Here is a 13651-nt window from a genome sequence, read left to right as displayed (position 1 = left end):
AGGAGGGGATGAAAAAATGCCTCCTCTGAAGGTCAAGGTCATTCAGCTCATCCCTATTTTTGCTTTTTGTCTAGTTTTACACACAAAGATTGATTTTCTTTCCAGTTTTTTGAGCTGGTATCTGTGGCTTTGAGTTTCCCCCCAGACAAGAGGGAGCCGCCCCACTGCACAACGAAACAGTCCCCAGGCCCAAAGGAGGGAGGGGTTTTATTAGAGGATCGGCTTTGAAACTGTGACCTGGCCTTCCTCCCCCACCCAGCCCACTCCCGAAGGTCCCACAGAGCCCTTCACGTCCACATTGCCCAGCTACCATCACATCAGGAGCTGAGGGTGAAACAAACAGTCACTTCTGTTTGAAAGGTTTCTGCCTTTGAGCTGAAGGAGTCACTGGAAGCCCGAGACGAGAAGTAAACATAACACAGGACACAAAAGAAAACAGAAAGTTACCAAAAGATACGAAACACAGAGACGCGACTCACGCTGGAGCTGATGACGGAGCCGAGGGGAGCATCACTCGAGCAACCACAACATAAAGACAGAAATGAAAAGAAATAAAGTTAATAGTCAACAAAATCACAGTGAAAACAACTCACACTCAAACATGATCAAAGCTCTGTGGTCATAAATCTGTACATCTCACCTAAAACATGACGAGTTCATAAATGATGCATTTCCTTAAATAAAGACGTCGCTCAGTTCAAATTATGTTGTATTTATATAATTTAGTCTTTCAGCAGGTGACTGCGCAGCGTTTATTTTACTGCTCGTGTGAGAAACAGATTCATAAAATGTTCTCCTGACTCACTTTTCTAAACCTGTGGTCGGGTTCCTCCTCGAAGCAGCTTCCTGGTGTATTCTCAGGACTCCTTATCACCGAGCTGCAGCGCTCGCACTTTTCTGGACCTGGATGCAGCGCTCCAACCATGTCATTACCTCCTTTATCTATTTCTCCGATCCGTGATTACTCTGTGGGCGATTTGTTTCTCATAGGTCAAAACTGAATTGACTTCATAACCTGCTTGGGGTGGGGGGTGAAATCAATAGTGCTGCCGGGGTAAGCCTTCTCTCTGATCCGTCTAAATCGATTGTCACCAAGAGGGGGATTCAGAGAGAGCTGCTGCAGGTGGAGGTGGAGGTGGAGGGGTGATATGAAAACAGCACGGTGCCAGAGTATCGATAAGCTTCCAGCTGTATCGAGGGATTAAAGCTGCGGGTCTCCAGTAGGTCCACTTCATTAACAGATCGACAGCCCGAGCGAGCAGAGAGGCGGATGATGATCAAAGTAAAGCTCTGTACGCCGAGCGAGGGGGAGCAGGGGCTGATGGGAAAGCAGCCGTCAGAAAAATCAAAAACAAACACAGATTCACCAATAAATTCATGAAAATATTCAGAACATTTCTGGTAAAATGTTTCTAATGAGGCACTAATTATAAAGGCCACAGAAGCTGAAATTAGTGTTTTTTTGGTGCAAACCCAAACAGTTTATAATGAGCAGCAGAGAAACAACAAGAGCAAACACATAATATGGCCTTTAGATATTAACCTCTCAGTAAAAGAAACATTAACAAAAAGAAGTGCACTTTTTTTTTACTTCATATTATTATCTAATTAACTTATTTCACCCCATAGAGTCCTGTGATTGTGCTATATTCAGCTTTTAAATGTCACTTTCTTCTTCACCACGTGTTTCTGGGCGTGTCGTCCTCGTCTTATGGGTCAGGATTTCCTGGAATAGATGTTTCCAGCTCCTGAAGAGTGTTTTCACCCTTTCTGCTGGTTGGTTCTGCCTCAGTTTGAAGATGATGTCCAGCGCAGACAAGTGTTAATGAAAGTCTGGATTTTCTTGCTAAGAGTCACAGTTGACCTCCAGATTGCTGCTGCCATAGCTGCTTGTCTGTTTCATTCTTTTTAGAAGATAAGAAATATACCGATCGACCGGCCAGGGAGCAAAATCGCTGGTTTCCAGTGTTCTCAGTCAGTCTCACATATAACCAGTTAGAAGCTGGCCTGGCATGCTCATGTGCTAAAATGTCATTAGTGTAGAAGCTCCTCACTGTGGGGGGAGACACAAAGTTCACCAAAGTAAAGTGCAAAGGCAAAGCTATCCAGAGCAGCCTCGGTATGAGCAACGGAGCAAAGCAGTGGAAGATTATGATGAAAAAGAAAAAAGTTCAATGACGTGTTATTTGTTGTGCTATTTAAATCTGTTGCACCTGCTTTTGTTCAGTAAAGTAAAATACATCAGGTAACGCTGGGCGTACAGCAGCTCACTTTCTTTGGTTATTTGTGCCTCTTTTCAGTAGCAAAGAGGTTTTTTTCACTCGTGTCAGTGAGAGAAGATCCTGTGATTTACCGCACTTTAGGGGAAACTGTGAAGGTTAATATTTTCTTCTGTTTTCTGTTTTAGTTTTTGTGTGTGTGTGTGTGTGTGTGTGTGTGTGTGTGTGTGTGTGTGTGTGTGTGTGTGTGTATGCTGTCAGTCGTTGTTCTGAGAGAGACAACTGGAGTCATCATAAATTGGTATCGGCAGGTCACAGGCGAGTTTTCAGTCTTCAGCCCGCAGAGCCCGTGGACCAGCCAGCTTGTTTAAAACCTGCAGTACTTTAAATGTTAGCAGCATGGTTCTGTTATGAGAGCAGCATCAACGTACAGAACGACAGATATTTATCAAGTCAGACAGCACGAAGAAGAGAAGCTGGGATGAAGATGGGCTGCAAAGTGGCTTGCAGTAGCAGCAGTAGGCAGGCTAAAGCAGCTTAAACAGCTCGCCAACATGAAATTTAGAGTTTGGGGTATCAGCTGATGTGCGCTGGCAGTAGGTGGCCGCTTTGCTCAAAGACTGACAGGCTGTTTGTTTGTTGATCAGTTACCTGATGCATACTGTATTATGATGCTAAATATTTGCTGTTGAAGTCTGATAAAGGTGGCAGGGCACAAAGGGTCCACTGTGTTTCTATCAGCAGGTTTTGCAGAACATCATACTGATTTAAAGTTAGCAGAAAGCCAGACTTTAGTTAACCCTATTGAGACATTACACCCTGCAATAAAATAATTTGCAGCAATTTAAAAAACGTACTGACGTTAGCCAGTAAATGTTCGCTTTAGGGCTGGAGCATGAACACATGACGTCAAGTGATGACTGAGCTGAGGAAGCAGCATCATCAGCATCATTTCACCTGTATCCTCAGTGTCATATTTAACTCCACAGAGATTTTCCGTTCAGTTTGAATGAATCAATTATCATCTGGCTGGTTCACTCATTTTCTTCACTCTCCTGCAATCCACCAGGAGCTGAAAGTAATCAGCGTCATTAAAGTCTGAATCTTACAGAGAAGTTTAATTTGTACATCATCTCACCCTTTAATTATAGATGAAACAAAGTTACAAACGAGCCTCCCGCACCGAACGTCCTCTGTGACTCATCCTGATTTAATTTTTGCAGCGAGGTTCATCCGCCGCTGTGATCGGACAGGTTTTGTGAAAATGGAAATGTAGCTCCTTTTGAATGGATTCACGCTTTCAGCTTTCAATTAGCGCAGCAGCACTGTGACAGATGGAGGGGAAAAGTCATTTCCTTTTCGAGCTCTGAAGAGAGGAAAAGAGGAGCGAGGCCCGGGGCCGGCGATTCCGACCTGATGTAGAATTATCTGAATCAAAGTCCCGGGGCGGGCTCGGTTCGCTCTGACGTTCCTGTTGGGGGGGTCGGGTTTTTCCTCAAAGATTTACAGAGGACCATCTCACTGCGAGGACGTTAAAGATAGAAGAACATCTCTGTTTTACATCTTTAAGTTTTCCATGAGGACCACAAGGAAAAATCAATAAGTCATCTCTGCTGTGACACGTAAAGTTTACACACAAAGTCAGGTCAGGTTTAACGTTTTACACTCTGAACCAGCAAATTATCACCAGAAAATTATATATTTGTGTGTTTATTAAACCTTCTGAATATTAAAGATTCATTAAATATTCATTTTATGAGTTGTAATTTATATCATGTGGTGGATCACGAGGCAGCTCTGTGCTGTGACTGGTCAGAGGGTAGAACGTAATGTCAGAGAAATGAGGCGCTCTGCTCAGTTTCCACCAAATAACTTCTGTGTTTGCCTTTTTTTATGAAGTCTTCTTCGTTTGGCTGCTGATTTTAGGTGTCATCTGATCATCTGCCTCCATCCCGCCTCATCTCAGCATCCTCCTCTGCCACACCAGCCCTCTGCATGTCCTCCTTCACTACATCCTCAGAGGTCTCCTCCTGAACAGCAGCTCCATCTTTCTCATCACCCTTTGTCCACTTTATGTAACCATCTCTCCAACTCTGTCTCCAAACATTTTTATGACATGCAGGTTGTAAATAAACATGGCGACCAGACTGACAAAATGAAGTTTGACATGAAGGCCTCTTAACTTGTGCTGTGAATAATGGACGTTTAGCGGACGCCGCCTCATTACGATTAATCTCACGTCCAAAGTGCAATCTGAATTTATAAAGCAGCTGCAGACGTCAGATTAATGGAAGAAAAACTGTTACCGGGAGAAATGTGGCGAGAGAAAAACTTCAACAGTTTCATCTCTTTTCAATGAACTTCCTTTCCCAAAGCCTCGTAAATCACTTTATCTAATGACTTATTTTTAAAAAATGACACGACTGCCACATAAAGCTGATATATAATGTGTCAGTCGTGGCTTTAAGACGATTAGATTTTATGAACTTACCCCGTTTATGGGCTTTGTATAGAGTCTTTGAGGAGAGGACAGGGTCAGCTTATTAAAACGTTATGGCAGTCATTAATTATGTAAAATCAGGCACCGCTGCGCAGGAAGATGAATCTTGGGTTACTTTCCTCCTCTGAAGCTCAATGCGAGGAGGAGGACAGCTCTGCAGGGCGGGTGTCCCGTTACAAATCTGTGCAGCTGCACTGAGAATCGGGCTGTGAGCTCTTCACATAAGAACATAAGAACACATGTTTGCATTTGCAACGTTTTCAGGAGACACAACACTCAGCATATGTCATCATTAAATTAAAATATACAATATAACAGTCATTTTATCATTTCTTCTCTCATCTCTGAGGCGTCTTTAGTTCTAAAAGCTAACGAGGAGTCCCGGGTATTTAAACCTCGGGTGGGGTCTTCACATTGGAGGTGGTCCTGAGATGATCCTGCAGTCAGGTGGGTTATTCAGGCTGCCGTGGGTCAAAGTGTGACTTTGGTTCACTCATCGGAGCCCCTGCCTCGTCAAAGATGGTTATTACAGGTGGACATAAATGAGCTCCTCAAACGTCTGACTTCTCATAGTTTCCTCAGCTGAGTCCTGATGAGCTGCTGTGGCGTGAGTCTGCAGGGCGCTCACATGACCTTTGGGATGAGCCTGTTTAGGTCTGAAGGTGATGCTGGGTCTCAAGTGCACCAGGAAGTTACGCAGGGAGAAAGTTTCACCAACAATCCTGCCACATAAGGGACGACAGCGCTGTTCTGCCTGGGTCCACAACTCTCAGGACGACCTCCGTGAAGACTAGAGGTTAAATACCTGCAACCCCCCCATTAGCTCTTATATTAGGAGAAGCGGCTCCAATGAGCCACGACTGTCTTCATGAACCTGAGCAAAAGTCCAGTTGTCTTCAAAGTAATCGCTGGAACAACCCGATCATCCTTTTAATGCCTCTTTTGCAATAATTTCACAAATCAGTGCACTAATGAGATTGTCATTATACTTACAGCTGAGTGTAATTGTTTGGACTTTATTAAATTACTGGGTATATACGGTAAAAACCCAAAAACCCTTCTGCTTTAGACGCTGGGATCTCTGTCTCTGCTCTAAAATCAGAAGTCATGATCTACAAACTACAAAAATCACCTTTCACATGTATTAATGTGAAAGCACTGATTACTGTCCCTGATGTGTCGACACTGACATCCTGAGTGGTGTTTGTAATGAGGGGTAGTGGGCGGAGGGGTGGAGACATCACATCTGTGGACTGGTTCCATTTAGACTCTCGCAAATGCAACCAGCAGCTCTCGGTTTAGGTCACAGAAAGACGGTCGATCCATTTTGTTTCTCGCTTATCTAATTCAGGCCGGCGGAGCAGAAACAGCACGTCAGACGGTGGCTGAGATTAAATGGCTCGTTGAGACTTTGTTCCTGCACTCGAAGGGTTGTGTGGCGATTAGCAAAGGGTTAAACTCTATACCCCGACCCCACCCTCCCCTCTCCGGCCCTGCAGGATGGTTTGGATTATCCTCCCCCCCTCCCCGTTATCTGCAGCAGAGGGGGTCGCGCCTCCCCTGTAGACGAGCTGGAGCTACAGATGGCGGAGGAAATTAGAGTCTGCACGCTATGATCAGGATCAGAGCTAAAACCCCCAAAACAGCCGGGTTCCCCTCAGGTGCAGGTTTCTAATCATCCAGGGGGGATCTGCTCTCCCTAAACTTTTAATTCTTCCACAGGTTGATATTTCTCGCAGTGAAATGTTTAATTGCAGAACTTGTTGCATTGCTAATTTTCCCAGATTCGAGCGTTTTCTGCTTTAATGTTATCTTACAGCCAGGCATCGATTACAGCGATGCCACAGCGAGACAACAGACTCCAAGTGTCTGCCAATCCACAACAAACGCAGTAAGCCAATTAGAGATAACTATCATGGAACTTAATCGAATTAGCATTGCTGATTTGCCATCCTTCTCTTTCCATTTAGGCCCCGCAATCCACACAAACCATCCCATCCGCCCCTCCCATTTACACTGTTACAGCAGGCAGGCGGCCCACCAACCGAGCCAACAAATTAAAGTTTAAAAATGTGCAGAAGAGACTTTTTATCAGCAGAAATACTTCAGGATATTTCAGCAAAGATTGTGCACATATTTCCCCCGTGACGTCCTTCAAATGCAGAAAAATAATGTGTTTTTGTGTTTCAGAGTTCAGATTCAAAATGAAGAAAAAGGTGCTTAACTTGGCATCAAATTCAGCAAAATGTCACTTTGTTAAATGTCTGTTTGCGTATGTAAGATGACACAAATCACACAAATCCACCTGTTTTTCCTCAGAGTCTTCGTTTCCCCACTTTCTGTGCTTGTTCGTGTTTTTTTGTCTTTGTTCTGAAGCTGAAAATCTCACAGACTGTGACTTGAGTCAGCAGCAAACAGCACATGTTTCTGAGGGGGTGCTGTGAGGATTTTGTCTGTTACCACAGCAAGAACAGTCGAATGGGAGCAGCGGGAGTGGAGCCGAGTTGGAAACGGTGGCCGTGGATGAGGCCTGGAAAACGTCCACATTAAACTGGCAGAAACGGCTTCTTCTTCTTCTTCTCGGGATTTTGACCTTTTTGCACACAAAAGGTCACCATGATGTAAAGCTTCCACATCGGTGCGGTGACAGAGTCACTGCACTGTATTCATGTCGCTGCTGTTCCCAAGTTACTGAATTTTTTATTGAGTATCAGGTTGGAACAGAACAAATAAAAGCCTTTCATCACTTTGCTCACGTTTTCTCTGAAACATCTTTTAGCCGTATTTGTGGTATTCAATTCAATTTTATATATACACCACAATGAATACAATTTTATGCAATTTTTTCACAGAAGTTGTCTTTTGGCAGCAGATTCAGAGTGTCAATCCAAAGTCATCATTTTTCAGAGTAAGTCTAATCGTTACGAAGCAGCAGAGTTTAAAGAAAGTTGTTTTAGTGCCTAAAATGTAACGTGGAAGCCCTTTGAAATGTGATTTTTGAAATCACGACTTTATTTTTTATCAGCAAATATTCTTTGAGAGTGTAATTAAGGACCAGCGTGGATACATCTTAACGACGGATGTGTTTTACTGATGCTGGAATACACCTGACTCTGCTCAGCCTGAATATCTGTTTCAAGACTTCCTCGGTCACTGTTTACGAATGGAGCTCGATTTTTTGAGTTAAATCCCTGTTAGGGGATAACAGAGTCCTCTGCAAATACATTTTTGTTGAAGAAATCTTTTGTTTGCTTGTCGCATGAGCTTTTTTCCTGGTATCAACCTGCCCAAAGTGACTGTCCACTTGTGCGAGCAGCGCTGGCGCATCAACCGTGTTTCCAGGTGTTTCCTTTGCTGGATGAGCTTCTTGTGTTTTAAAGGTGAGACGGAGCTTTTTTAATGACTGCAGCACACAGACACTAAACACTTGAGGAGAATCACTTTGGGCTGACTAAGATTTCTGCGTGGACGTTAAGCTCAGGATCAGGACAACATGTTAGTGACCAACCTCAGACTGAAGTTTGATACATTTACGGCATCGTCTTCCTCGCTGTTTGTCTCTGCCCAACAGGAACTTCACCAGCACCATCTTCCCTGTGCTGGTGTGTTCAGATAAACCCAGTCACACATTATTATAAGTCAACTAACTCGACTTCAGTAACTCTACAAACTTGGCTGCTGTTTAGTTTTCTTTCTTCATTTATGTGCAGGTTTTATTGTAACAGCTGGATGAACAGACACTGCTCGTTTTATTAGAGCTGAAGGAGTTTGGACCATTTTTAAGTCTCGGCTGTTTGATTTCAGGGACTGGAGGAATATTTGGACACCAAAGTTAGACATGATGCCAGACGTAACTTCACTAAAAATGGAAATCAAGATTTTGTCTCTAGATTTGGAAATTCTATATTTACATGTAAAAATCTGTTTTTAGAGATTGTGCTTTAAAAATTTAGTCTTCATTTTATATTCTAAACTTTATTTCTTCTTGAATATGTTTGCTTGGCGAGTTACTGTTTTTCTCTGCAGTTTCCAAGCTGTAAAATCAGCTGAATATGTAGTGAGCACCAGGTAGGCTGTAAATCTCTGCGGTGGGATGGGAACATATGGTGGGAGGAATAATCTGACGACGGCCAAGCTTCAGTTTAAACCCCAAACAGGCGACCAAAGCTGAAGAAGCTTAGAGAGAAATTAAGACAAAACCTTCAGAGAGCGAGTCACAAAACAGCACTTCCATTAGTTTTTCACCTACTGTCTCTAGAATACAGAGCAGAGCGTCTTTCTAATTATCAAGCCACCTGTTTGTGTTACACAGTCTGTTAGCTGAAGTTTTATTTTTAACACGTGGCAGATGTCTCCAAAACCATCAGCCTGAATAAAGTCGAAAACCAACAATTGAAAGCAGAACCAGGAATCAGGTTTTAGGAACAAACGCACAAACCACACTAATGAATCTCACAAGCTTGTGAACTTTTCCCTCTGAAGTTGTTCGTGAAGCTCCTGTTAAAAGAGCAGATTGTGCAATAACTCCTCTGCAGCGTGTGCAGCTGGGAGTGAAACTGTGCAGAAGTTTGAACATGTCGTCAGGTTTTTGTTCTGTTTAAGTGTGAGCCTGTCCTCTGCATTTGGTTGTTATAAAGGAACAGCAGAAACGAGGATGGGGCTCGTACATGTTACCATCAGGATGAAAGTATTGATATTTTTGGTTTCCGCATGAACTGGACATAAAACACGTCCTAAAAATATCACATGAGTTCAAGGTCAGAGGTCACATTTTCTGAAAATCTTGAAAATCCAAGAAAAACTTTGGGGGTCATGCATGTGTTAAAAAAAGCGCTGTGACTGATCTAAAGCCAGAAACACTTGGAGTGGAGGCTGAGCTGATTCATCACTTAACGAGCTGATACAAAACGCCTGGAGACAGATGCTGCTGTGAAGTGGCACGTGAAACATGGAAGTGTTAAAACAGTGTAAACCACACACACACACACACACGCTGGTAATTCATATCTTGTGGGGACATCTGATTGACATAATGCTTTCCCCTGACCCTGACCCTGACCCTAACCCTGACCCTGAACATAACCCAGCTGTAACCCTGTCACTAAAACCACATTTTGAGTCTGAAAAATGCCTTCACACTTGTAGGGACGTGGATTTTGGTGCCCACAAAGACATGAACACATGCAACAACAATTTTCTGTGTTTTTCTCTAAACCTCAGAGCAGCTCTGGCAGTAAACCACCTTCACTGCTAGACATTCACCTGCTGGGCCACCGAGGTTAAGTGCCTTGCTCAGGAGTCATTAATATGAGACGAGGTCTGTATGGGATTTTGAGCAGGCGGACATTAGTCCGGGTGTCAGTTTCTGCCAGCGTTGGCTCAGTGTCAGCGTGACGTGAAATAAATCAGGGAAGACTTCTTTATCTCAGCTCTGGTCTGTCCTTTCACAGCTTCTGAAAAGTCTTTAACCTCGTCCGGGAAGCTAATCAGCAGAGCTGTGAGTGATTTAGAACAGGCTCGTTCCACTCTGCCGTCTGGCAGGCGGTGATAGCGCCCGGGAGAGCTGTTACAGCTGCCGGCGTGGAACCGACCATGTCCAACGGTGCCGCTGAAGACTCCTCTGCTGCTGCTGCTGCTCCTGCCTCCACGTCAGAAAAATGTACGCGTGATGGAGAGACGACAAAACGATAGCAGCAGGATGAAAGGCAGCGTGCCAAATAGGTCTACTAGTCCACCTTGGTGGAGCGCCAGCGGAGGCCAAAATGGAGCCGCGGGCCAATATGTGCAGTGTAAATATTAATCCAGTCAGCGAGGAGGGTTTAATGACTCGTGTTTGGGCCTGTTTATACAACCAGCTCAGGTTTCGCTCACATGGTGACACAGAGGTGATGAAATGTGTGAGCAGGGCTGGAACCTTCCTACACAACGCCATCAAGAGGAAGTATCAGTCAGATGTTGTTTAGATGCTTTAAAGATGGCAGCTTCAGATAGTGGACGCAAAAACCTGTCATTCAGTTTCCCCGCAGACGTCTGGAGTGACCGCACAGCTCCGATCAGGAGGAAAGTCGGCCATCAGAACAACAGGACGGATCTGGTTCAGGTTCAAAATGTCACATCTGCTGTTTGCTTCACTGACATTCAAGCCTAACATCAGACGACCGCATCATCATCACAGTCACGTTTGTAGAGGACAGAGACTCATGATGCTGGCTGACGTCTCCTGAGACAACGTGTGGTTTCTGCTGCGCACACTTCAGGAAGCATTCAGATCCTTTATGAAATACTGACACCACACCGTAAAAACAAAAACCACGACGGGTAAAAGAAAACACAGCTGCAGAAACCTGAAAGCACTGAACACAGTCAGACAACCTCATGCTGATGTTTACCTTTGTTAACTGAAACAGGGAAGCCTGGATCTCCTGAGTCACAGGAAACAACCAAATCAAAATCCTCTTCTTCTTCTCTTTTCAGCTGCTTCCTTTAGGGGTCGCCACAGCAGATCCTCTGCCTCCACCTCACCCCGCCCTTTACATCCACCTCTGTCACACCAGTGCTAATCCATGAATCTCCTCTGTGAGCTTCCTGCCAGCCTGGCAGCTCCATTTTCAACATCCGTCATCCAATATATCCACAATCCCTCCTCTGCCCAAACCATGTCACCTGCCTCTCTATGTCTCCACACCGCTCCACCTGAGCTCCACCTCTGATGTTTCATTTATTCTGATTGCTCCAAATGAATCTTTCAACATGTTCAACTCTGTCACCTCCAATTTGTCGTTTCCAAAACAATAAAAGCGCACATACAGTATAAACTAAAACAATAAAACCATGAAAACAGATGTCAGGTTGGACAGATGTCGCCTCCATCGCTCACTGCTTTGTTTTTAAGCTCAGTGTCAATGTTTTTGCTGTGTTGGTGTTTGGAGCCAGCAGTGAGACGAGAGGTGGACTGCCAAGTTAATGATCGCTGTCCTGGTTAGCATAAACAGACTTCCTGTTAATTAGAACTGAGTGACTAATAAAATATTTGAATTTCAGTTAAAGTTGTTAAGGCTACTAAAACCATCAAACGAAGTCACAGATACAGACTGTGCATCTCACCGTCACTGGAATATGCCTGTTTTAACCTGATGATGCATGTTTTTATTTTTGACTCTAATCGGCTGCTGAGTCTGTTTTACCGCACTGGAAACTAGAACACAGATCATTCACTTTGATCTGCAGACAAACTGAAGCCATCTCCGTCTGCTTCGTCAGACTGTGGGACAGAAACCTGTCAGGTGTCCAGTGTAAAGTTTCAGAGCTCTAATGTGAAACCCGCTCAGTGTTAAAACAGCTCGCTGAAATGAATCATTGTCATCTGACAAGATTTCTGATTGGAGTCATGTGAGGCATGAAACGCCCATTTTTAATGAGCATGCTCAGAGTCTAAAGCGGTGAGTGCTGATAACCACGGTCGTGTTTCCCGACTGGGGTTTAGGTTTTGGTGAATCAGTTCAGGTGAAGAAAACCAGGCAGTGTTGTTTATTCAAGTCACAGCAACGATACTGACTCAGTCACTGTGGGGACCGACTGGTTTTTAGAACCAGCCTGCCTGTGGAACTAAACTGTTTTCCAGTTTCAGCACCAATATGACAATTTTTGAGTAAAACAGTCTTTGGACTTTGTGCGGTGTGAAACGGATCCTTAGTTTGAGAGCACTTTAAAAGATGTCTTGATGCTCAATCATGCAGGTTAGGAAAGCCCCAAATACCCAAAGTCACTTGAAGTCACTTGGATGAGTGAGGGGACGTCCGGATGAACAGAATCAACTTAAAAATACATCATCCTGTATGAAATGATTTCTTATTGATCAGTGGGCCAGCCAGATTTGAACCTTGCCCATATTTAAACTGTTGTAAATGACTTGTTGGCCTATAATCTGTGAAACAGGTGCCAAACATTTCTCCCATCAATGACATGAAGTCATGTCGAGCCACAAAGAATGTTTTTGTCAGAAAGTAGAAGCTGTGATCAGTTTCTGGCAAAGTCTCAGTGACATTAAAGTGTTGTTTTTAAGAGATCAGAGGGGAGCAGAAAATTCAACAGTAGCTCTAAAACAGAGTTTCAAGTGTCCACAAAGGACTGATGATCATGTAGGTGCAATAACAGTCACAGAGGTCATTTCTTTATTTAATGCACAGACTCTTCATGAATCTCAGTCTGTTTATAAGCAAAGACGTGACACATGAAGCGGGACTGATAATCATTTTCATCGTGACTCGTGCTGATTATTAATCACGTGACTGTTTGGTTTCAGAAGAGTTTAGCAGCTCGTTCCCGTGAGATCGTTCCCGCCTTTCTCCCGGGACTTCTTAATAGAAAAATGTGAAAACTGTCTGAACCGGATTCCGAGCAGCTGCTGGTGGAACAACAGCCTCCACTGGAACGGTTCCACGTCCTGAGTGGACACGCTTCCTTCTAAAGTGTCACGTGCTTCTTCTTGCATCGTTAACGATACTGAACAAAACGTTCGGTGTCGCACGTGCTTCCGGCCGTGGATGTGGGCTGACGCGTTCAGCTCCGCGACCTGCCGGAGCTTCTTTCACTGCAGCCTTCTGCAGCTCAAGGTGTGCGTGCGCGCGCGCGTGCGTCAGGGGCGTGGAGGTGGAGGGGAGCGTTGCGTCCCATCACGTGACCAGCCCGCCCGTCCTCCCTGCGCTCGGTCCGGATCTCTTTGTTGTGGTTGCAGCGCGTCTGTGAGCCGGAGCGCCCCGCTGAGCTCCGTGACGGATCCACGACGCGCGGGATCATTTCGTGTGCGGCGCGAGACAGATAGCCGGATCCAGCCGGTGCAGCTCGGTCTGCCTGAACATAGAGGCGCGGACGCAGGGGGAGGATGCTCCCTGCCCGGACGAACCGGACCGCCTCCCAGACTTCCTGAACGCGG

At 44.7% G+C, this 13651-nt stretch overlaps 1 long non-coding RNA gene across 1 annotated transcript; it reads left to right on the top strand.

The window, feature by feature from the left end:
- Window positions 1-6277: 6277 nt before the first annotated feature.
- On the top strand, window positions 6278-7351 carry LOC120434279. Its single transcript, XR_005609030.1, has 3 exons — window positions 6278-6441; window positions 6539-6610; window positions 6690-7351. It is a non-coding gene; the product is annotated as an uncharacterized LOC120434279 (long non-coding RNA).
- The last annotated feature ends 6300 nt before the right edge of the window (window positions 7352-13651 follow it).

Source organism: Oreochromis aureus, linkage group 18 (assembly GCF_013358895.1).
Source record: "Oreochromis aureus strain Israel breed Guangdong linkage group 18, ZZ_aureus, whole genome shotgun sequence".
NCBI lineage: Eukaryota > Metazoa > Chordata > Actinopteri > Cichliformes > Cichlidae > Oreochromis > Oreochromis aureus.
The sequence above is the reverse complement of the archived record's forward strand: the minus strand, read 5'-3'. Positions and strand labels throughout refer to the sequence as shown.